Here is a 25,297-nt window from a genome sequence, read left to right as displayed (position 1 = left end):
CAGGCAGATAAATCATGAATGCATGCATTGCCCCCAGTCAGGATATTGTTGCACAAAGCATGATGAAACAAAGATACATAAATGTTTTTCATATGGTCTGTAGCAGGTGACAAACATTAACTCTAACATAAGAAAACATAAAAGAAAAAGAAAAAAAAAAAAAGAAACAGAAAAAAAGAGTTTCCCCAATAGTCAACCAGAAGAAAATTGTTGGGGTATCCCCAGACGAGCAATCTCTTCTATGTGTCTGCTCCATGGAAGCGAAGGTACTGCTATGTCAACCAGGGTGTGTAGGTGGAATGCATCAAAGGGAAAAGCTGACTGCAGCCTGGTGTGTGAAGGGCTGCAGAAGCAATGCCCTCAGCATTATACAGATTAATGCAGTGTGCAACCTATAACCAATTCTGTGTAGGGAGGAAAAGAGAAAACTGTAATAATTTTTTCCAAATGATTGTTTACGCAGACAGCTTAACCCTCAAAGCACAAAGAGCCTTGGCACTGATCTTACAGTTGACTGCATAGAACACCCCCTCAGCCCCTCCTCAGGACCCAAGAGGCAGTACCTCTTGCCTCTCCTTGCCAACTGTAAACAGCAGTGAGTCACTTCTGGGTTTCCCTGGTTTATTCTGATCTTACTCATTTTATTATGCCAAAATTGCATCTGCCATGACTGTTTCTTCTTTGCACATGCACAGTCTCTCCACAACAGACATTTGATGCTAGTTCCTGGCTTTGCATCAAACTTATCTATGGAGCAATACTTTTCAACGCTGTCTCTGATTCCTCCAGTGATATTTTCTTCATAGAAATACTGCCTGTTTCTCTTGCAGTGTATATCTTTCTGTGAATACCGTGGGATACAGCTCGAAAAACTGCTACCTTTACTGCCTCAAATCTTCCAGATCTTCCTACCAGGTTTTATTTTTATTTTTCCTTCCCATGGCTCTCAGAAGTTGACTGCTATACCTCTGAGATTCTACCTTTATACAGTGAGTTTAAGGCAATGCTATATCAAAGTAATGCTCTATTCATGCTATATCAATTCATTTTTTGTTGAAGAAAATGATAGCAAGAAGGCAAGGTAGTTAGAGGGTCTAATTTTGAACTACACCCACTGTAGTGTGGTTTTCTACCATTCTGGTGGTGATCTCACTGCAGCTTTTCCCCACCCTTCTTCTCCATCATGACCCTGGGAACCCAGGACCACTGTTTTTTTCCTCCTCATTGTTGCAGTGGGCTGTGCCACTGTCTTATCCCTTGCCTTTCCATCACCATACTACTAGAACATATCACTTCCATTCCTACATAAGCCTCTAGTAATAACATGTCTCACCAGCTGGAAAACTGTTTTTCATTTAAGTTTCCTGTGTTCAGCAGTTTCCCCCCTCAAATAACTAAGCTCATTTGCTGATCGCTTCTTCCTGTCCATCAGGACAGATTATGTTTTGTTTAATTCCCTCTTTCATGGAGAAAGTCACTTTGTTCTCCTCCCTTTCTTTACCGGGAAATACCAATTCCTGTTTAAATTAAAAATAAATAAGCAGGAGATTTCCCTCTTCTTTTGTAATTACTTGTTGGATCTGAAATGTTATCAGCCTAGAGCAAGAACAAACCTACTGTACTTATCTGAAATTTCATCAGGTTTCTTTTCTTTCTTTTTTTTTTTTTTTTTAATGTATATATGAAGGTCACTAGTGAAGAAAGGCTTCCAGGATTAGAGTTTTTAAAGTTTGAGGCTCTACTGTATAGTAAACGGTGAATTAAGAGAGTATAATGCTAAACAGTAGGACAAACGTGTTTTCTTCCTGTCTTGAAGTTTTTCTACACTTTCCACCAAAGGGACATTCAGTGGTGCTGAAAGGGAACACTCCTAAAACTGATGAAATAAATAGTGAATCACTGGAACTCAGCAATAACATAGTTGAGAGTTTGGAAAGACTTAAAGAAGCCCATGAAAAGTGACATATGAGTTCAAAATATGAACTCCATGCTCCAATGTACAAACTACATAAGTTATTCTGCTGTTGTTCAGGTTTCTTGCTCCTCTTCTGAAGCATCTGGTACTCTTCTCTGCCAGACACTAGCCAATGAATAAGATGATTTATTACAGTTTTGTGTCTTCTGTTAATACAGTAATTAGGAAAAAAAAAAAAAAATTAAGAGCAGTGCTGAAATTTAATCCCTCAACAATAGTCTTTGGAAATTTCCAAAGGCTTGGACATAACAAGCAGAATACCTCCAGCCTCCATTTCTCTTAGGGAATTTCTAACCTCTAGTATATTTGGCTTCAGTTTATCTTTCTGTTCCTTCTGTTTAAGATTCTGGCAGAGGGCTTCTAAGATCTACTTAGGTACCATAAGCACAACTGTTTGAAAATGCAGTCCCCAGCATGTAAGAAAAGTATTGTATCAGTAGTAATACACTGTAATATGAATGCATTGTAAATGCTGGCGTACATGGATGTCCTGTCCTTGGAGATATTCAAGGTCAGGCTGGACTAGGCTCTAAGCAACCAGATCTAACTGTAGATGTTCTTGTTCATTGCAGGAGAGTTGGACTAGATGACCTTTAAGGGTCCCTTCCAACTCAAATGATTCTATGATTCTATGACTTCAGAGTATGTCTAAGCTGATATTGTATTGAATATTGGCTTGATGACCCTGAAAAGCTAATTGCAATTGCAGTAAAATAAATGTAACTCAAGAAATACACATTTCTAGGTGGAAATACAGTGGAATTTGCCTTAGGAAAAACAGTTTTTTCTGTGACTGTCATCATAACAGTTACCATCTGAGTGATGTTGTTTGGAAATCATTTTATGTTTCACCACTGTTGCTGACAGATTTTGCTCAGGCTGTTGTGTAATTCTTGTTTTCTTAGAGACTTTCACGTGTAGTTGTTTTGTGAGATAGATATGGCCTGAAGGTAGACTGGTACTTTGCCTGTGACTTTACCATACACATACACACATGTACTGAGAGTTATTCTGAAAATTTAAATGTAAGGAATACATGGAGATTTGCATTATCAACTTTCTTTCTACACATAACGTGTTCCTGATGAGACTTCAAGCAACTGTGCTTCTCACACTACATATGAGAACTGTGGTGAAAGAGGCTCCGGCTTAGTAGTTGAGCTTCAGTTCCCTGAGTAATCAATTTTCCTGATTTCCCTAAGACTTGGGTTGTTCTTTCTGTCAAGCATCCATTTGAAGCAGGAAAAGGAAGCGATATCTGTCAAAGTCTTTTGGTGTTTGCATAGAGCTCATCATTAGAAACCCACGGTCAAGGCATCCGTGGTAATTTTGTTCATACTTGTTCACTGGTTTTGTAACTTTGAAAAAGCATTTATTCCTTTTTATCCTTTTTTATTATCATTGATTTTTTTCCAATTTACTCTCTCCAGTACTGTACAGTACTGGCCCAGTAGTTTGTCCACTGTTTTGAATATCACACCACATCTTGGAACATGGTGAATAAATAATCAATACATGCAGATGACATTAAAACACCAAAAAACTAAGAAAGATGAAGGACAAAAAAAGGCCCAAACCTACTTTATTTCATGATACTTCTCCATGTAGAGCAGTAGAGGCAAGAAAGCCTTCCTCAAAATGTTTATTTAAAAATGGATGAAAGGACTCAAAAGTTTTTAAAATTCCTGTGTGTAGCATTGATTGAATGCACTCATGCAAACACTGAACTGAGAGTCCCAGTAACTTTTTTTATGGGTCGAATCATTTTCTGCTTCTCATGAAAACATTAGGATTATTTGGACTTATTTTCCAACATCCAGAAAATGTCTTTCCAAAAAAGAGAGGTAGGACTGTACAGATCATAGAATCAGAATGGCTTAGGTTGGAAGCAACCTTAAAGATTATCCATTTCCAAACCACCCTTTGCATCTCTTTTTTCTCTTTCTTAAAAATGGAAGTGATGTTTCCCTTTTTCCAGTCACCTTCACCTGACATCCATGACTTTTAGAAAATGATGGAGAGTGACTTGGCAACTACATCAGCCAGTTCCTTCTGGACCCTTTTAGGATCCTTAAAGTCTTCAAATAAATTTTTATTTATTCTTAAATTAATATAGATGGTGCCAGCTGTAATTAATGTAGTATTTCTGTCAACATAGAACAGTAGAATTAGAGTAAACAGAAATCTTTCATAAAGAAATTATATCTGTTTGTGGGTCTTACATTATTTTTCCTGGACCTCGTTCTGTCAGCAAGGTCTATATCCTTACATAGCCTGGCAATTATGTCTTTTTTTTTTTTTTCTGTTTTGGTCTAATCCCAGGACACCTTCTATCACCTTTTATCAGTGAAAACACCTTTCACATGATAGTTAACCAGAAAAAATTATGCCATATAAAAATAAAACCCAAGTGGTGAATAGAAGGAACAGCTGTGAGTCTTTTCAGTTGGAGAGTTTTAATTGGAGGCAGCATTTATCCGTGTGGATGGTTGAGATGGGATATGAAAATGCATTATCATACTGCAAGACATGATGCTATTAGAAAATGTTCATTATTTGTCTGGAAGAAGAAAACTTGGAAGGAGTCAAGCATTAAAATGTTAAAAACGAACTATACAGATTCTATCTAAACAATGTTGATAGTAATTGTCTGTGGAAAGAAATTAAATCTCTCTCTGCTAACCTATTTAGTAGATAAGCTCCAGTAGCAACATGGTTGGGAACGTCTACCAGTAAGATGTTAGATTTTACTCAACGGAAAAAAATACCAGTTGTTTCTAAAGTCTGAATCTTGGGTTATTATGGTTTTATGAAGTGCTCATGAATTTAAAATAAGCTCTTCACAGAGATTTCAAAATGTATTTTTTCTACAGGTAAGGAAAAAATGCTCTAGAAACATTAGCAATAATTCCAGGTAGAATTAAAACTTGTTTTAGTGGCTGCTTGGGCAACATCTTCATCCTTTCTGTGTTTACTTCACAGCACGTAAAAATGCCACAGATGTTTTAGAGCTCTCAGGACTTTTTTCCAGCTTTAGGAAGATTCTCTTCCAAAGGCCTTTGTAGAAGACAACTGTGGAAAAACAACCCATGGCTTTGCAGAGATTTCCAATACTACTGGGTGGCTGCTCTGTAGGCAAAAGCCTGAGGTTATTAGCTACACTAAGGTCTTTTCAGCTCTTTCAGTAGTGCAGGGCAAAGAAGACACAGATATAAATGAAACTGTCCTATTGCCCTGTTGCTCACAGCTTTCATCTTCTCACTTATCCTAGTTAGAAAATTGCCAGAAGTCCCTGTATTATTCACTACTTCTTTTTCTTACTGTTTTGCCTATCATATTTGATAGAACAAATTGCTGATTTAAGCCATGAATATTACTGTAACATGCTTGATATTTTTCATTATTTGGATTGCAACTTATTACATCACCATTTATAGACATGTACTATTTTGTATAATTAGTTTCATCATATGTGACCACAATACAAACAGAAAAGAACTGAAGGCAGCCACATGCTGTATTCAAAACTGACTGTGTCTTCTCAGCATAGGGGATTTGTTTGGGTTCTTTCTGTTTCAAATGCCTGTAATTTCAAGGTTTATTCACAATGGTTCTTCACACCATCTTGCCTACTTCTTATGTAGACAGCGCGTAACTCCATGTTCCTAACCCAGAAAACAGAAGCACTGGGGATTTGTAAGTAATGCTGACTCAGTAAGAATGATACCTTCTAACTCAAGAAAGCAATTGCTTTGATATATTCTGAATCACAGCTGCTCACTTTAGTGGTGAAAGTCCATTTTTCACTGCTTTTTACTTCCGTTAAACCTGCTGAAGCAACACAGCAAGGTGAGAGTGGGGAGACACATCTGTCCCACTTAGCACATTATTAACTGAATTGTTTCCTATGGCAAGTTCCCACTGAAAACAATGGGTATCCTGGAGATGTCATAGAGGCATAATGTGAAGTTTGTGGGATTGCTCCAGTGTTGCACCAAAGACCTGAGGCAGTCAGTACAACATTTATTAATGAGGATGAGTCTAAGAGAACTGAGTCAGAGACAGAGACACATAGAAAGTGCATTTCCTCTTCGCAAATGGAGAATGCCTATTCATGAATCATAAAATAGTATGACAGTTGTGTTCAAGAAACATTTAGATGTTGCACTAACGGACATGGCTTAGTGGGGAAATATTGGTGTTAGGGTGACTGTTGGACTGGATGATCTTGAAGGTCTTTTCCAACCTTGTTGATTCTATGATCCTATGATTATATTACAACACCGCACAATATCATTTTGACTGATCACTTCTCTATTTTTATCAATCTTTTGAAGACCATGGTTTCTTTCTTTTTACAAACAAAATATGTGGTTTGCTCCAATTTTCAAATCATATTATGTCATGAAACCTACTCTTAAAGGTTTGCATGCAAGAAGTTTTAGCTAGATAAGTAAATTGGTAGTAATAACCATCAATAGCATATAACGGAATCAAGAATGATGAATATTAGTAGCAAGATTCATACATGATTTTGCTTACATGCCTAGTAGTTATGTCAGATTGAATCTTCCTTAGAATAAGTAATTACATTTGTAAGGTAAGCAACATTTTAAAGTCTATTGTTTAAATTGGTGTCTGTAGGCTAGGCTGAAAGGCAACTCCGTTAAACTAATTGCTGCTATGACTCAGATGTTTTAAGAGATATGCAATTAGGTTTGGTTTTCTTTCAACCCCCTTTCCAACTCTGATTCTCTTTGTAAGAGAGTGCAAAGAAGGGGAAAGTTTTTTTTTTCTTCTGAGTAGTACCATCGAGAGAATAAGAGCCTGTGGTGTCCTCACCCTCATGGGCACCTGAACTCCACCACACTGTTCTCTCACTCCCTTTCTCAAGGGAAGAGGGGGAGAAAATACAGAATAAATTGATGAGAAAAACAGCTCAAGGGTTAGCTAAGGTCAGGGAGATTGCTCACTGATTACTGTCATTGGCAAAACAGACTCATTGTAGGAAGATTAATGTAATATATTGCCTATTACAGACTAGAGCAGTGAGAACTAAGAGAGAAAACTACCTTCTCCCCACCCACCCTTTCCTATCACGTCCCCCTGAGTACGACAGGGAAATGAAGAATAGGGGCTACAGTCAGCCCATAGCACCTCATCTCTGCTGCTTCTCTACTGTCACTCTCTGCTGTTATTTTTCATTAAAATTTAAACACTGATTCTTAAAAAAATCCATTAAATTTTGCATCCCTTGCCCCAAGCTTTTTAAGAATCTGACTATTCAGTCTGAAGCAGAGCTCAGAGCAGTGAAATCACCTCAATAAGCTAATTCCTTTTATCTTGTATTTCTCTCTAGTTTATAATTGTTATTCAATGGTGCAAATTCAACTTGAAATCTGAAACTTTGAATTTTCAGTTGTCTTCACAGTACTGTTGAAAGAGATTTGTTGAGTTAGAACTTTACAGTCCTTTGATGACAAATGACAACTCACTGTCCTGGTCTGGGTGCATTCAGCAGTTAGCAGTTAGCTGGGTCCATTAGCAGCAGTTCCTACCCATCAAGTCAGTCTAAGTTGACCTAAGAGCAGGTGGATTAAAGAAAAGTAGTAATTTCATCACATTACCCTAATCATACTTTGTGTGCAGAAATGTAGACTGAATTTCTGATTTTATTTGAAAACTTGACAAAATGCTTTCAGTGCATGATTCAGAATGGGTTTAGACTTTCTTGAATTCTTCCAATCATCTTCAAATAAATCAAGAAAATTGAGATCATAAGTTCATGATCTAAGTTAAGATCATAGCTGCTGTAAGATCTCTTTGGAAGGAGAGACTCAGCTATAAATGATGGATTACACTAGAGCAGAAACTAGATAATAGCATGCTTTTTAACTTGCACTTTTCAATTAAACCTCTAAAGGTAGGTTGAATTAGTCAGGCTTTTTATCAAATCTCAGGATAAACAAAACCTTTCCTTGTATAAACAAAGATCAATAACAGGAAGATTCTCACTCTTTGCTTGTCAGTTAGGGGAGTTTCTTAACTCCCACAGTTATGGCATTTATACTGGATTGAGGCACCTGGTGCTGGCAGCTGATGTTTACTTCTTATTTATGTATGTATGTTTTTGTGGAAAGATAGAGCATCAGTCTGCATTATGTACCACGTGGCAAAAAAAAAAAAAAAAAGGGAACTTACAAATAGTAGCTGAGTTAGAATCTTGTAAAATGATATCTCTAGAAAAGAGCAGTTACAGGATGTCTAATTTTTTCTTCTGTCTGTGGTGTTTTGCTGCTACTATGGATGAAATATGAAATGTACTTTGCTTATAAGGACAAGCTGATAGAAAAGTCCAGGTTCATTTGTACGAATAATTCTCTGTGTCTTTTGTGAGAAATTGTTATCCTTGCATCTTCATTTTGCAAGTGATTTAACATGATATATCCTTCAAAAAAAAACAGGAGATGGTACTTTTCTGCAAATTAACTTCTTAAAAGATAACTATTGCTTTTTTCAGGTAATTTGTTCTCCTAAATAAAATAGTAAAATAGAACAACTGGCAATTCAATTCCTGATTAATAGCCAGCCATTTTTCCTCATCTGTGCTGTGGCTGGGTATGAGATTTTGACACTCTAAAGAGACTTGGTACTTATTCTACTACAACTATTACTGTTGTTCTTAATGTTGCTTTATTTTGTTAGTATTGCTGAATTACTGCCATGCTTTAGTGATTTTTTATTCTCATCTATTTAGATAGAAACAGCAAGCATAATCTTTAATTTACTTGATCTTTCAGCTTAAGTCATGCTGGCTTTAATTGAGAATCAACACTATAGGTATCATAAGTAATGTAGCTCTTAGCTGCTTGTCATTAGTATAGCCATTACAAGGTTTTAGGATTGTACCTTAAACTTGCGTATATTAGGATACATGTGGATACAAACAATAAACTTTGGGAACTTTGACTTAGTTTGTAACTAGAATATCAGTCATTTACTAAAGTATGAACTGAAGAATGTTGCAGTAGGTACTTTGCGGGGATACATGCTGTACAGGATAGGCCTCTCCCTAAGCATACTGAAAGGGTGCTGTCATGCTCAGACAAACTGTCCTTGCTAATGAAGTAAACAAGATAAGAAGGCGAAGGAATGAGGAGACAATAGGAGCCAAATAAGGAATTGTGGTAAGGGGCTAAGATCCAGTATGGACGAATCAGGACAGGGCACGATAGCTTAAGTAAAGGTATATAAGCTGTGCTTAGTAGTGAATAGACGCCATTTTGCTGCTCATCATATTGGTGTGCGTCTGCAGTCATTTGGTCCTGATCAGTAATTGGTCAGTGTGCAAAAGAGGGCTAACACAGGTGGCTAACATCACAGTTGCAGAAGGCAACAGAAGAACAGGTGCACATGAATGTTAATAACAGAGGAAGACTTAAGGAATGAACTTTTGGGGTGTTTTCTAGTAGTTATCATCTCTAGTGGAAACTATGTATCATAAAATCATAGAAAGTTTTGAGTTAGAAAGGATATTAAAGAGCTCCTAGTTCCCCTTCCACAGTCAGGGTTGCAACCTAATAGATCAGGTTGCCCCAAAACCCATCCAACCTGGCCTATTGCTCTAGAGATAGGACATCCACAGCATCTCTGGGCAGCCTGTGCCAGTGCTTCACCACTCTGTGTAAAGAATTTCTTCCTTATAACTCATTCAAATCTACCCTATTTTTGTTTAAATCCATCACCCCTTGACCTATTACCACACTCCCTGATAAAGAGTCCCTCCACAGCTCTCTGAACATCCTCATGGCCCCCTCTGGACCCACTCCAACAGCTCCATTCCCTACTTGTGCCTGGGGCCCCAGAGCTGAACACAGCCCTGAAGGTGGAAGGTCATGATGTCAGAGCAGATGGGGAGAATCACCTCCCTTGTTCAGGATATGGTGGGCTTTATGGCCTGGAAGCTTGTACACTTCTGGCTTATATTTTGTTTTTCATCCAGCAACATCCTCAAGCGCTTCACTGTCTTGCTTCTCTCCGTCCATTTATCCTTCCATCTCTACTGATATTTGGGTTTGCCCCAAGCTGTGTACGGCACTTTGCACTTAGCCTTGATGAATTTCACGAGGTTGAAGTTCATAAGGTATAGGAGTTGTGTGTATGCTAAGCCATCAGTATAATTTCTTCTTCTGTGGAGTTACAGCTACTTTAATATGGGACCTATTATGACCTTGGAGATGAGTTCTGTGGTGTACTGAGGAAACACAGAAGTAATAAAAGAAGCAGCAGTGAGTTACTGGAGGAAAAGTGAAGGTGACACAATCTACCTGCAGGCCTGGCTGCTCTATTGCACTGCCTTTGAGGGTGGTGAACATGGAATATGCTCACACGACCACCTGAGTGTTCTGCTTCTGACTGCATATACATCTGGGCTGTTTTTGAAGCAGTTCCTAAATGGCTGTAGGTTTCATCCAAATATTTAAGGAAAAATGACTTTCAGTTTGCATTTGCAGGCTGTAAGCTGCCACAGGCTTGGAAACACTGGAAAAGAAACCCCCCATTCTGTGTAGTAGAGTTTGGTGAGATGGCATCCATCTTGTAAATCAGAACTTTTGAGTTTGTGCAGGTTTGATTTGCAGAGCAAAGCATCCTTGAAATAGAATATAATTTTTCTAAGTGATTTTAGTGTATGAGTCTTAAAGACAGATAAAGCAGACTGTATTCTAGATCTGCAGTTTTGTCATCACATCTGAAACACTAAGCTCACACATGTAACTGAAATAATAATGTATATTATCAAATATCATCTCCATGGAAAAAATAGACCGGTTCATGCTCTAAAGAGACTTGGTACCTATGGTGTCCTTCCATGGACTCTGAATCCATTAAATGAAATAAAACAAAGTAAGTGAAGTTATGTCTGACTTATGAGTGATGTCACCCAGTTGTTCTTGTCCTGTGTAAAATATTTTTTTTAATAGGAAAAGATAGTGTTACGTATTGTGAAAGTCATATTTTGCTGTTGGGTCCATAGCATGCATTTCAGAAAGCAGATGGACTATAAGAATATTTTTCCTCTCCTTCCTGTTGTCAAGTTGGGAATCACACTGTGGACCCACCCTTGAAAAAACTGCATAAGTGCCATAAGTTCTCCTTGCTACCACCTACACTGAGGCTGGTGCTGCAGGGTTAAACCTTATCAGTAGTTTGCCTCCACTAACTTGAGTAACTGCACCAAAACCTGGAGACAGCTCTTCTGCTTTGATTTCATTTTTCACTTTGTACTTAACAAGCAAGTAGTGAAAAGAAGTGTCCTCTTTAGCAGTCATTCAGGGAAAGCTACTGTCTTCCTACAGCAATTATGGGTTAGTTCAAATCATTAATGCTTTAAGCTCCAGTAGTGGGGTTGCAGGTATTTCGTTATTAACACTACTATTCCCAAATATCACAGCTACAACATTCTAACAGAGCTCCAAGTGATGTCATCCTCAGCAACTCTGGAGGTGGAATTTAATTGCTGAGAAGTCTCTGTTCTGCCAACAAAGGAGTCAAGCCTGTGTACTCACAGCTCTCAGACAGGAAAACTGAGTTCCTGTAATAGTCTTTTCTTTTTTCCTTTTTTTTTTTTTTTTTTTTTTTTTAATTTAAAAAGTTAAGCAATTGCTTTTGGTTGGATAAACTGCAAAGAAGGTTTTGAATTTTGTGGTATTACAATCACACGCTGATAATAGATTATCCCAAGGTTTTACAGAATGAGTTAAAAGAAGAAATAACCTGACTGCCGCAGTCCATAGGACTTTTCCTTATTTGCAAATATATATTTTTTCTCTTTCCTCCTCTCCTGGTCTTTTGTGCTCTTTCTCTTTCTCCCAGTCTCTGATCAGATTTCCCTTTGGCTGGGAGTGTAGTGCTTTTTGTAAAAAGCGGGAAGGTGAATGGCTGAAATTAATGGCTTTCATATACACGGACAGAGACAGGTTGAAGGAATATGAATTTACTTCCAGATATGTGTTGCTTGACAGCCTGGAGATGACATTAGAGATGGTGAAATGCAATGTTTATAGTGTAATATTGCTTAAGGGTACTGCTTAGTGTATTGGGAACTGTGATGTGCAGTGCAGCAGATACCACTTCTAGCTTTACTTTAGCAGGAGCTGAGAAAAGGAGTCAGTCTTTAAGCCAGATTCCCAGTGTGTGTCAGTGTTAAAAGTGAAAATTTACTCAGAGGCATTTTTGTCCATCTGCCTCATTATTTAATGAGAAGATGCAGTCCAAACAAAACTTGCATACCAAATGGATTTTTAAAATGGCATTTTGTGAGTGTACTACCTCTCACCTTTAGCACTGTAGTGAGACAAGCCCAGCTATCTGGCAATTTGTTTAAACCTGTTCCTCAGTTTCTTACCCCATTCGTGAACAGGATGAAGATGCTCATGGAATTTTTCTGCAGATTTCATATTTCTCTTTTTTCCTTCCCCAGGGCTCCATTAGTTGTGTCTTGGTTGCATGGGTACTTATAGGAGCTGGCTCTTTTCAATCGTACACACTGGACATTGACTGCACAACTTTTCAGTCCTTTTTCTGATTCTCCTTATATTCTCTTGATATTAAAGTATATCAGGCCACCAAGAGGCTTTGTTGTGGGTGACAATATTACTAAAGCCCAGCTCATGAGACACGTTGTCGACCTTGTCCTGGAGAGAGATATTGCTCATCTCAAAGGCAGTGAACCAGCTAGAGCAACTGCATTTGGGAAGTACATTTCAGACTTTCTTTCTATGGGGTGGCAGAGGCTGTGATTAAATGGTAATAGTACAAAGTCGGGAGTTCATGAGGAAGGTCATGCCCGGGATGTTTGTGTGTGAAGTGATGAGAAGTGAAAGACAGGAGGAACAGACTGCCTCTGTGATCTCTCTGCTTCAGAGCCCTCTGGCTTTCTGCCTCACAAATGGAAGAGCCCAGGGATGAATTCCAAAATCTCTGGCATTCCAATCCCTACCAAATTTTTGTATAGTGACGTAGCATGGAGCTGCCATCATTAATTTATTGAGTGTCACCAAAGCAGGGAAGCACGAACAGCAGGAGTGCTGAGCTGCTGAGGAAACAGAGTGGGGTTGTGGGAAATAAGGCATCGGTGCAGTGTGCTGTAAGGTGAAATATCTGCTTTTTCTGGCGAGAGTCCAATCATTATCTTTGGCAGCTATGAAATCACTGGACATAATTTTCTGTTGCACTGAACCTTACATAGATGTTTACCCAGTAGAGAATGGATGTTGAACCTTGCTGTTGGATTTAGAGCCACTTGGCCTTCGCTCTACCCAAGTATAAATAATTAATTACACCTGACGTAAGGCAATGAAGAATTAAGACCACTGGTTCTTTTTTAATACAAGAATAATAACCTGCTCAAGACATGCTATGACTCATGCTCAGTGAAATCACTGGTGCTGGCTACCTAGTAATCTGGAACTAAATTTGATTTTTCACTTGCACTTAAAGAAGTGTGGCAAAATTGTTAGAGATTAAGTGAAATCAAAAGACATAATGAAAACCTTATCATAAACCTTCATCATCTTCTGTTTTGCTTTGTTTTAGGCTTGCTCTTTTCACAAAGAATAAAGTGACAGGCCAGGCTTGGTTTAATAGTTAAATAGTTAAAAATCAGGCTGCATGATTTCCCAGTCAAAAGCATCAATGTCAGCCTTTTACTAGTTTATCTAGCAGGATATACATGTCTTCACACCAACTAATACAGAGGTCATCTTCATAGGTTCTGAGTTATTCCCCAAGCTATCATCATCTTTTTGCTCTACCAATCTTTGAGGCAGGCAGATGTCCACTTCAGCATGTCTTTTTCTCTTATGCATTTGATGGGCTGTATTTTCCATTTTATAAATACAGGTTGCAATTGCTGATAGTGCCACATTTAATAAAACATAATCATCTTCAGTCTTTCATTCTACAAAGCATGGGGAGAGCTTTTGTTAAATGCACTTCAGCCTGAAGTTCAGGGACATCACGGATTTGGTTTTTGAGTGTTTTACTGAAAGGTGCCTTGATCATATCAGGCTTTATCATTCTTTCTGAGCAGAGATCTCTGAGTGAGTGCTAATGGCATTTTTTATCATGTGTCAATCCATTCTGTCGAATGCTCCTAAGAAACTTATCGTGACTAAGCTACTGTTGAAGACTGATTTTAACCCTTAGCATTTAAATTGAGAATGATGTAATATTACTCTTTCATGCATTGCTGCATACTATGTGACAGGTTTATATCTCTTGCCACCTGTTTCTGTTGTATTAGCATCATTTACATTTAAACATCTATCAATCATCAATCTCTCTCTCTTATTTTTAACATTCCTGTTTTAGCAGAACATTTGCGAAAGAACTTACTGCAATAGAGAGCAATTCTACTTGATTGTGTTTCCATCTGATACAACTATGTTATTTACAGTGTAGTTCAGACAGACTGCCATGTGTTGACTGATATTCAAGTTATTTAGATGATCTGTAATTCTGGTGCCTTCATAACTCACTCATATTTTGCAATCTACTGTCTTGGTGATGTCACAGTTTGGCATTTTGATGGCTGTTTTTTTTTTTTTTTTTTTTTTTTTTGGTGAGTTCTTGTAAATTCTAAGAGTGAAAAAAAAAATCACTTTGCATTCTCTCTTGCAGTGATCCTCTAATTCTGCCCTCTATTGACATATTCCTGCTTATTGTCTCCCATTATATCTCTTGATCAGGAAACTGGTGTTCCTCTTGTGCAGTCTCATTGTGATGTCTCCATAATGTAAGTATTTGTACTCCAATTAGTCTCTTCTCCATGCATCCTCATCTGCCACTGTTTACAGGTCATCACTTTGTTCCAAGCCATTCGTATCTGCAGTCTTTCAGTGGGGAGGAGAGGGGCATGACAGTGTATGTTTTTGTCTTCTTTTCTACTCCTGTGGTCATAGCTTTTGTGACTGGTTGATTATTTATGTACTGTGTTCATCACTGATTCTTCAGATCATAACACCTTGAAAATAATAGATAGCTTATACCTGGTGTTTTCTTGAACAGGATACAAGTGAAAAGTATAGCATCTTTGCAGAATTTGGTGATCTTTAACTCCAGAATAGTCGAAGTGCCAGTGTGTTTATTCACTTAGGTCTTTGTTCGTTTGGTGTCAGAGAAGACTGATAGTAAAATTTTGCCACTTTCCTTAGGTAGTGCCATTAGACTGTTTGTGACTGAATATGTCTCAGAGGTTTTGTAAGGGTAGCTTTGAAGCTTGTGGATTCAATATCTGGTTACTGGAAGTTGCTGCTGAAGTTTTGCTTTGGGAGGGATCTCTTTCGTCTAAAGCATACTCAGTTTGACAGTCATCATACAATTACCTCTTTCATATTCTTTTTGCCTTAATTACTTATCTGTAGTAATGGGAGCTATTGGGACTGCAATACCTTGTTCTGAAAGTATTTGCATTAGTGCTTTTTGGTCTAAATAACACTCATAATGAGACAAATATTCATAAGGCTATTAAAGCAATGAGTTCAGCTTCTTAGACATCCTAATTTTATATTTAATGTGTAGGAAATGATAGAGATGAAAAGTCCATGTTCATTTTGTATGCACTTACTGACACTGCAAACCACTCCTGATTGTTGCTGTTATTCACACAGAAATAAGTATGCTGCTTACACAGAAGTACAGAAAATAGGGAGTAAGAAGACTGTTAGAAGAGATGTTCTGAATGCAATTCTGCCCACAGTTAGGTCCTTGGGAGCTCATAAAAATTACTGAATTACCATGGGTTTGGTAATGAAATTTTTGTAAATGAAAGCAAAGCTTGAGCCACTGTCATGCCTTTGAATTTATTCTCATCTTTTGTGAGTAGAGGGGGAAGAGAGCAAACTAAGTACCCAGCATGTGGGGCAGCTACTGGCACCTTGTCCCTTCCTCACAGCAAATCTGCTTTGATCTTCTTCTGGAGTGACTTCACTGTGGACATGCCCAAGGTTTCCCTACAGAAGTCCCAAAAGATTCAATAAGATCTTGTTACCTGTGCCTCTCATTCCGTACAGAAGGCTTTCACCTCTCACCAATATCTTTCACAAAATACAAGGATCTGCTTGCAGCTCCTTTTACATCTGAATTCAGGAAGAGAGAGCACATGCTCCCTATGGTGCCTGCAAGCATATGCCTCTGTGATAAATTGCAATTGTTAGGGGAAATTATGAGGAACTAGAGTAAATCTTATGAAGAGATGCCCTCCTGCAGTCAGGAGAGGGACAAAGAAATGCTATTCCTCCTTTCGGTTATCTGGTAAGAATAAATGGAGGCACTACTTAACAAAATCAAATTAGTGAAATGATGAGGCAGTAATAATGATAGTCTGGCATCACATTGCAGTTTTACTTATCACAGTGCAATATCTCTGATAACTGATCACAGCAATGCAGAGTCATGAAAAAATGTTGTGAGGCAATAAAAAGGCTTTTGACGTAGTTACATGGACTGGATTTATCTCTGAACATAAAACTACACGTGTAACACTCTCAATATATTCAAAACCTATCGACATCAGCTACAGTATGTTTATTGCAGGAATTTGCCAGTAGAACTCAATGGAGCAATGTAAATGAATAATGTCATTGCAAGTTTCTTTCCTGTATAGACTTTAATTTCAGCATGACTTCTCTTTATCTTTGACTGCAACTGTATCTACACAGTATTTTGTCAATATGAAATCCACAGCATCCACAATAGCAACAGCTTAGTGGCTTGCACTCCAGATATGATTGAAGACAATTCATTTCTCATGACCATTAGGGTGAAAAAAATTTACAAGTTAGAGCACTTGTGCCCTTTTCCCTTGAATCTGTCTGTGCACTTTGATGCCATTTCATAAAATGTTTCAGAAAATGTAAAGTTGTTTATATGAGATCAAAAGAGTATTACAGTGAACATCTACAACAGGAATAAAATCCAGGCACTGAACAGCAAAATATAAAAAGTAACCAGAAGGATGAATGCTCTTTTCAGTCTATACAGTCTATTCAATAAATGCTTACTGGTTTGTCCTTAACTTTCTCGACCTGCCTAGAAGTCTGTGCTAAGTCTTCTTACATCAACACACAGTTGTACACATTAAATGTGGGTCAAGAAGCATACCAATACACTGGCTTGTAGCTCCAAGTCCCCTTGCAGTATACCTTCAAATTCTTCATCTAAACCAGATATCTCCATTGCTAGTTTGTTGATTGCTTTGGGAGTCACAGGGTCACAGAATGGTAGGGGTTGGAAGACACCTCTGGGGGTCATCCATCCAACCAGATCAACCCCCTGATAAAGCAGGTTTTCTACAGCAGGTTGCACAGGAAAGTGTCCAAGTGGATCTTGAATATCTGCAGAGAAGGAGTCAAAGTAGAGCATGAAAAATTGCAGCAAAGCTTGACCCTGAATGATGTGTGCATTCAAAACTTTGGGGTTGAAAGAAAGGAGAAAGGGAAATACGGGTTTCAAAGATGAAGAAAACAATGACAGCTTTTACTTGCCCAGAGTCACAGAGCTAGCAACTGCTTAAACCAAGAATAGAAATGTGGGGTTCACGACTCCAGTGTTGAGTTTAAATTATGCTTAAATAACATGAGCTCATGGGAGTTGTTAATCACTTACTTTTCTTTCTCCTGCTTTAGGGTTCTAGAATATTTTGAAAATGAAATAAAAATGATACTCAGCAGGATTACGAATTAAGTGGCAATTGCATGGCAATTAAAGAACTGCAAATAAGATTTTGCATTGCAGCAGTGCTTAATGAACTGTGAAAGACTGGGGAAATACAAACAGATAGGTGAAAGCATATGGTCTTTATTTTGGACCTAGCAGTAAGGAAAGCATATATGAAAGTGAACTTTTTAAGCCTTGCTTGTGACAACTATTGCTGAAGAAGTAATTTTGGTGAGTGATGATCTTGTTTTGTTGTCAGGGTTTGGTTCAATTTTGAAAACTCAATGTGACCACAGCTCAGAAGATCTGCTGAGGCTGCCATGTACATCCCACTTTTGTCTCACACAGGCTGCCTACATTCTGTCCTAACTTTTCTTTATGTTCTTTTTCCTCTTTGAGTCTCCTTTTTGTAAGGATGGTTGATTTTCTGTCTCAGGAAATGGAGACAGTCACTGGCGAGGCTCCTTTTCATTATAATTTATGTGAGTATGAGTTTACACTGGGTGTAATCACTGTTGAATATTCATGTAATCTACTATCTTTAAGGAATTGTTATCCTATTTAATCGTGCCTTGGAGCCTGTGATCCTCTTTCCTGTTGATAATGCTTCTTAGCATATTCCTTGCTATGGAGGGATGGAGCTACTCCATCTAAACTCATGCTGACTTTGGTCATATGGGATACTGCACAGAAATGGGATATGTTTTCATCTCTTTTGAGAGCTGAGGCCAATAAGATGTCTGATGTGTCTGGGAAACTGATATGATCAAACATTTCATGGTGCTGGGGAAGAAAATAAGCAGCATATCATGGGTTTTTATCTCTGTTAGAGGGGCAGACTCATTCAGTTTTCAAGGGAATGTCACCTTCAGCAGCCACTTCCCTCATCACTCAACACACACCCCAAAAGCAGGAGTCCGGCCGTTCTCCAATTCAAGAATTAATCTTTTGTGCAGGGGGAATTAAGCAATGAATGCTGAAAGAACTTGTACCAAATCATATCTCACTCAGCCTGGTTGTGCTAAATACACAAAAGAGCCTCTGTGCCCCTTGTGTCTGATTGCTCTCTAAGTGGTAATGAAGCTAATTGCAGTCTCTGGCTGTATCCTCCGGAAATTTATCCATCCTTGTGTGCAAACACTGGCATTAGGACATGCAAACCAGGGTGGGGGTTTAGATTCTCATCTTACGGACCTGAACATGGTGGCAAAATATCTTATAATTCTATACAACTTTACACATAATGAGGCAAAACGTGTAGTAACATTTCTGGAGTTAAAACAGAAACAAACACGTCCCCCAAAGGACTTTAAGTGTATCTTGGTTGTTCTCCTTGTTCGCCTTGTTCTTCTCAGTATATTCTCTGTCTTCTTTTTCCTTGTCATCATTTTCTTAGAGTGCTTAGAATAATGACTCTTATATGGGCAAATATAAATTGATTGAAGACACTTTCTTTGTATTTCCCTGAGAATACTGTAGTCTTACATACGGAAACACAGTTCAGACTATTCTTAGCTGACCTCTACAATGCAATATCTTGAGAAGGAAAAATTGGGATGTTACCTAGGTTGTGTTCTCATGGTACTGTTGTTTACATGTAGGCACTCTTTGTGCAGCTGCATCATAGCAGCCGTTTTGTTTGTTGTGTGATGTACCACTGGTGGGCAAAGGTGACTTTTGGAAAAAAAAAAAAAAAAAACAGTTATCCTTCAATTTGTCTTTCCAATGGCAGCTGTGCACAAAATTTATTATGGGAGTATTTCTTAAAGCCAATAAAACAAGGCAGTGGAAAGTTCCTTTCTGTGAGTGTCAATCACTTTTAAATCAGTCAGTGTTTTGTGTAGACACTTAATCAATGACCATTTGGAGATGAATTAGTCCAATGTGTTTATTCCACAGGCTTTGTACAACCTCCAGACAGAGGGTATTCCTTTAGGGCTCAGGTGCACTGGGGAGGTGACATGGGGCAGTGTGCCAGCACTGCAGGGAGTCTATCAGGAGGGGGTATGTACATCCAGCTCCAGCCTTGCTTGAGTACATTCAATTTCATTGGTAAACAGAGAAAAAAGGCTTCTTGCTTATGTTTGTTGTTTTGGACTTTGGTTAAAACTGGAGTTTTTACTGTGCCATAAATACACTCTACATAATGAATTTTATTTTATTTTTTTTAGACCTCTGAAAGGAATTACAGCAACTCACATATACTCACTGGTCATCCTTTTTTTTTTCCTGACGATTATTTTTACTTCACAGCTATCTGTTTAAAGGAGTCTGGAATGACTTGATGACTGAGATGTATACTTCATTTTTACAGGAGTGAATAATTTTCTTTCCTCACATTAACAAACTGACCTGTTTTATTCTCCTGAGTGTATTTTGTGTTATTAGTATCCTCATGAATTTGCTAGTTTGCTTTTGTTCTATTAGTAATCAAATTTTGTAAGAATTAACATTTGATTTGGCTCTAAATCTACATGTGTTTTCATGGCATGGAAGTGAGGAGAAGTCCAGTCAGCTGCATGAACTTCTGTTTGTGGAGTGAGACCATACTGAATCTTCAATCCCTTTACTTCTGCTAGGGAGATAATCAGATAAATTATTACAACTCCCCACTTTGCAGTAAGATATGAAAAAAATAGGGAAGCAATGATTTCATCTCTAATAGTTTTATCCTAGTATAAGATGAAACTGGATTCCCCAATGTAAGGTATAAAACTGTAGAAGACCAAGCAGTATTTTCCATTCCTAGCTCTTTGCGCAACTTCTTTTATTCATCCATTAAGCTCTCGACAGGATGTCTGAGTAAGTCTGTCCCAGAGTAATTTAGTAGATACAAATGTATCTCAGTTTCCAAATGTACTAGAAGAGCAGTAGTTTTAAATGTAAGAACATGCTTCTCAGGAGTAAAGAATTGGAAATGAAGTCCATTGGAAGATACTCTGGCTGTCTTTATGTGCTCTGCAATGCTCATCACCTTATTATTCAAGAGTACTAAGAACTGAAACTTGGGTTCTGACCAGATAGGAAAAGTTCCTATCAGTTCCATTACAAAATCGTTTGACTTGATGTAAAATCTATAGAATTGGAGATGCCAAATATTGATCTTTGTTACTGTTCTATTTCCAAGAGGTTCATTTTTTTCACCTATTACAGTTAAACTTTTTTAAGCAGATGTTATATTTGAAGCAAAATTTGAACTGAAATCTAAGTGAGGAGGTTTTTTTTTCCTCTGCAGTAATTGTACAAGGAAATGAATAATTAGGTGAACTGATCACAGATCCAGGAGTTTCTTGAGCCTCTGTTGTCAAACATTTACCTTGGGAAATTATTTAATTTTGCTGCTTACAGTGGAAAGCTTCACTTGCTAATTTCTCAGGAGTATAACATAACCGATGTTTGCAGAGGAATGGGAAGATATATCCTGCTTTGTTTACTTATGCATCCCATGATCACATTTATTATGTCCTCTTGTACATTCAGGGTTTCATAGCCATCCTTGAGGTTCTTTATTTCTTGCCACAATCTTCCTTAAACAGATAATGTTGTGAGGTTTTTTTGCTTTGTTTTGTTCTGTTTTCAGATTTAGGACTCCACATTTCTTCTTCTTTATGTTACGTACTGACTGAATTCTTCCTTCTCAGTAGTTCAGCAGATAACACTTAGGTATTTTTTCTGACCTGGGATTTAGTTTTGCTTGCAACAGGAGAATCCTGTTCACACCCCCGAAGAGATCTGATGTCCCTGGTCTCCACTGCTAGTCATTATCTGTTATTCATTCCTGTTCTGTCCTCCCTTACTCTGCCCTTTTCCCTTGTTTCTATGAAACAGAGAGCAAGTTCTTTCCTGTTTAAATGGCCCAGTAATCCTGCATGCACACAGGTCTTCCTTTATATTATTATATTCCTGAACAAATGCTTCAATCAACATGGTAGTAGTGATATTAGCATAAGACCTGTTTAACTTTCTATGAATAGCTTTGGCATAATCACTGACAGACAATGTGACTAGACTTCTTCAGTACACTTGTGAACTCATGTGAAGTAACATCTAATAAATGTATCTTTGGGGGTTTCTTTTGACTGTGTGTATGTCAGTGCCTAATTTTTTGCAGAATTCAAGTTTATTCCTCTTTTCCTTTGCCTAATAAAGTATCAACAGTTCTTTTATTAGTGGGTTTCCTTCATTTTGCCATACAACATATCTATGAAACTACTCTACATTAGCTGTCATGAAACAAGGCAAATTTGTAGTCATACTTCACCTGACACTCCTCTTTGCCTACTGTTCTCACTTGTGGCTTTTTAAATTTTCATGCTAGAGTTCTCCGTTGTGTTGTCATGGACCCTCAGCCACTCCAGACAATGAGGTTGTGCTCTGCCATTGCTAGGCCGCAGCTACATGCCAACTAGGGAGTGGTGGGTGCCTTCTTACCTGCGTTATCCTTTTCCTTCTTTTCATGTTACTGGGAGACGTATCCAGATCTGGTAGCTTAGAGGGATGTAGGTGATTATGTGGAGGAAGAGGTGACTCAACAGTGATGGTGCCCTTGCCCAGCCTTCCCAACAGCACATCTTTCCTCACTTCTCAAAGCTGCATCTTTGCTGAGTGATTTCTCTCCACATAAAACAATTCTTCCAGCCATGATTCACTCTCAAGCAAGCATAAAGCCCCAACATATCTGAGCCAGTCATAACATAGGAAAGATTTGTTCCAACAGAACAAAGCTCTTGAGATAGGATCTTTTAGGGTTTCTGATGCCTTTCTTATTGGAATCACCAACTGTTCTTTAGAGTAATCTTTTCTCTCAAGCACTGCTTGAAATTTTTCTTCACATCTTTCTTCCTTCAGCACAAACAGAGGTAACTGGCCTACAAACTACTTTTCCTGATCTTGAAGGCCATTTGCAAGGCAGAGTTTAAACAGAGCAGGCACTGTAGGGTAAATTAAGCCTAGATAGCAAATTGTGTAAATTCCTAGACTTTTGCTTGCGAACTAGGGAGAATAATTTGAGTGTAGACTTCTTCCTGATATATTCAGCTATTTTACTGTGCATCAATTTCACAGAGACATTCTGGTATTCTGCCTGGCGGATTTACAGATAAAGTCCTTGGGTCTTCATGATAAGAGAAGCTGTGATACCTAGTGGCTAAGATTGTCCTCAGTGTTATTAAAAATCTTCAGGATAAATTAATCTCACAGTAACATCAGTAACATTTGACCACACTCTTTCATCTTCACTGGACTCTCAGAATAATAAAAGAATGAGAAAATAAACGTGCACATTATTAAATGTGGTTCATTTGTTATAATGTGCTTTTAAAGGAAGTCTATTAATAGATTTTTCTCCCTATGTGACATATGAATACACTCATTCATTATTATCCTAAATGGACAATGAAATCTGTACAGCCACTCATGAAAATCCTGGAAAGATGAATTATTTGAAACAGACATTTGCCTATCTTTTGTCAGCAGTGGCTCAACAGATGCACAGATGGTCTACACATGAGTGATAAATCTGATCCTTCCTAGAAGCACTAGAGTCACTGAGCACCCAGGAAGCTCAGTGCAAGAAACTCCCAAACAGAAAATACAGTAAACTGGATATTTCTGTTTATGCATGGTAGTCTGTGACATATCCAGTGGATTATCAATCCCTTCTATCAGGATTTTTACATGCAAATAGCAATTTGGTTTCCCAGTACACTTTGCCCTAGCTGAGCATTTGCTCTTACCATCTTTTCATTTATAGCAGTATAATTGGTATGCATGTGTATTTGCAGCTACTCTGTGGCCATGGTGAAAGAGAGAAAGGAAAGGAATACTTAGTGCAGATAAGAAGGTTAGAAAAAATTCTCAATAACCTATTTCCTGAAAGTATTCTGTGAATATTCTCTCTTTCATAAATGTTTCAGTATCGGCTGAAATAGGAAAAGGAAAGATATGATCCAGAGTTCATAGGGATATCCAAGGGGCCAAGATGGATGTCCCAGGTGATGGCCATGCATGCACTGGAACAAGACTGGATGCAGGGGGAAAATGTGTTTCTTCAAGTATCTTTTAATATAGCTCTTCAAATGGTGACTCATTTTTGTTTCCTTACACACACACAAAAATTGTCCTTTTAAAGTTGCTTCTTCTTCCCTGATACCAATTTTTAAGCACAAGGGGTCTATCAGGAAGAGGTTTTTATATTCAGTCTATTTTCACCAGCTCTGGTCTCTGAGTCAGGGTAGCTGCTAAAAAGCAAAATTTCAGTGGCTTTAATACTACGAAACCTCTTAGATTTTTCCCTAGATGAAGGAAGAATGAAGAAAACCCTGCATTACTGTTTCAAATCTGCCAATAATACAAGGTTTTCCTTAAAAATGACTGTGTAATTTATTGCGTCACTTACTCACTACCATATCACCTGTTCTGGTGGCAGAACTACATGAAAACTGCACTGTTAAAAGCCTCCACTGAGCACCTCTGGAAACATAGTTCTTACTGTTACCCTTAACACTTACTTTGCTTCACATGAACAGCTCAGCAATGATGGCTTCTCATGCTGCCGATGTAGAACTCATTTGTCCACGTGGATCCTGGTGGGCTTGGGATTGCGTGGTGCTATAGCTGGGTAACATAGCACCTCAGTCTGTGCTGGAGGTTTGGAAGTCATCACTGTCAAAGAAATAACCTTCTGTGAGGAAACTGGTTCTGGAACACTGCAGGGTTTCTGGTCCAGCCCCTGCATCTGCTGCTGGATTACCCTGGGTAGGAAGGAGAGAAACAGAAAACAGATTAGCTTATTTTAGAAGAATCAATCCTTTTATGGATTGCCTATAAGAGATGCTCCCTGAGTAAGTTTTGTGCCAAGAGCAGGAAAAAATCTCAGGCAGCTGGCACACAGCCCCAGTTGCTTCTTCCAAACTGCGATGGGAATTAGGCAGAAAGTCTGTCCTGAGCTATTAACTCCCCCACCACCAACAGTCTGCAACACCAATACCACCTGCATGGCCCTGAGTATTTCAATGAAGTGTGTCAGAGCTGCAGGGATTGGTAAGAGATACCTAAAAGAGGGAGTTTGTATCCTTCTTTCTCCTCTCTATGGCTGTTGCTGGACCCAACATCTGATGAGGATTTCTAGAGGATGCACCAGTGCTTAGCCGGACACAGCATTTTACATTGCATCTTGTCTGTGAGTGAAAAATTTAGATAGCTGCTGAATATACTCACTGCTGGTTAAACCTCACCAAGCATTAACCTTATTCATATTTAATATTTATATGCAAATTATAGTCAGCCAATTAGTTTTCTCTGCATCTTCAGCACCGTTTCCCAAGAGAATGATTCTTAAGTACCTTAATTTGTCTTCCTGACGAAGGTGAAAGTGTTAAAAGGAGCCTTAATTTGTTTTTTATTTGTCCTTTAAGGTTTTATTTTTAGGAATCACTTGAAAGATGATCAAATTAAATGTGCTTACTTTCCTCGTGTTTGCTGCAAAAGGCAACTAAAGTGTCGATACTGAAGCAAAGAGAAAGGTTGGTAGTGTAGGTAGGTGGTCTCACTCTATTGGAATACTTACAACACCCCCACAAGACAGTTTGCTCATTCTGTACTTTT

General features: G+C 38.3%; 1 protein-coding gene and 1 long non-coding RNA gene across 25 annotated transcripts in view; one reads left to right on the top strand and one right to left on the bottom strand.

Annotated features, from left to right (window-relative positions):
• DLG2 (discs large MAGUK scaffold protein 2) overlaps positions 1-25,297 on the top strand; it is a 999,237-nt gene that overhangs the window by 275,451 nt on the left and 698,489 nt on the right. The window lies entirely within an intron of this gene.
• On the bottom strand, positions 14,652-24,524 carry LOC121106752. Its single transcript, XR_005839723.2, has 3 exons — positions 24,202-24,524; positions 17,138-17,370; positions 14,652-15,987 (listed from the first exon to the last, which is right to left on the bottom strand). It is a non-coding gene; the product is annotated as an uncharacterized LOC121106752 (long non-coding RNA).

This window comes from Gallus gallus, chromosome 1, assembly GCF_016699485.2.
Source record: "Gallus gallus isolate bGalGal1 chromosome 1, bGalGal1.mat.broiler.GRCg7b, whole genome shotgun sequence".
In the NCBI taxonomy this organism is placed as follows: domain Eukaryota; kingdom Metazoa; phylum Chordata; class Aves; order Galliformes; family Phasianidae; genus Gallus; species Gallus gallus.
This window is presented reverse-complemented; position numbering and strand designations above follow the sequence as displayed.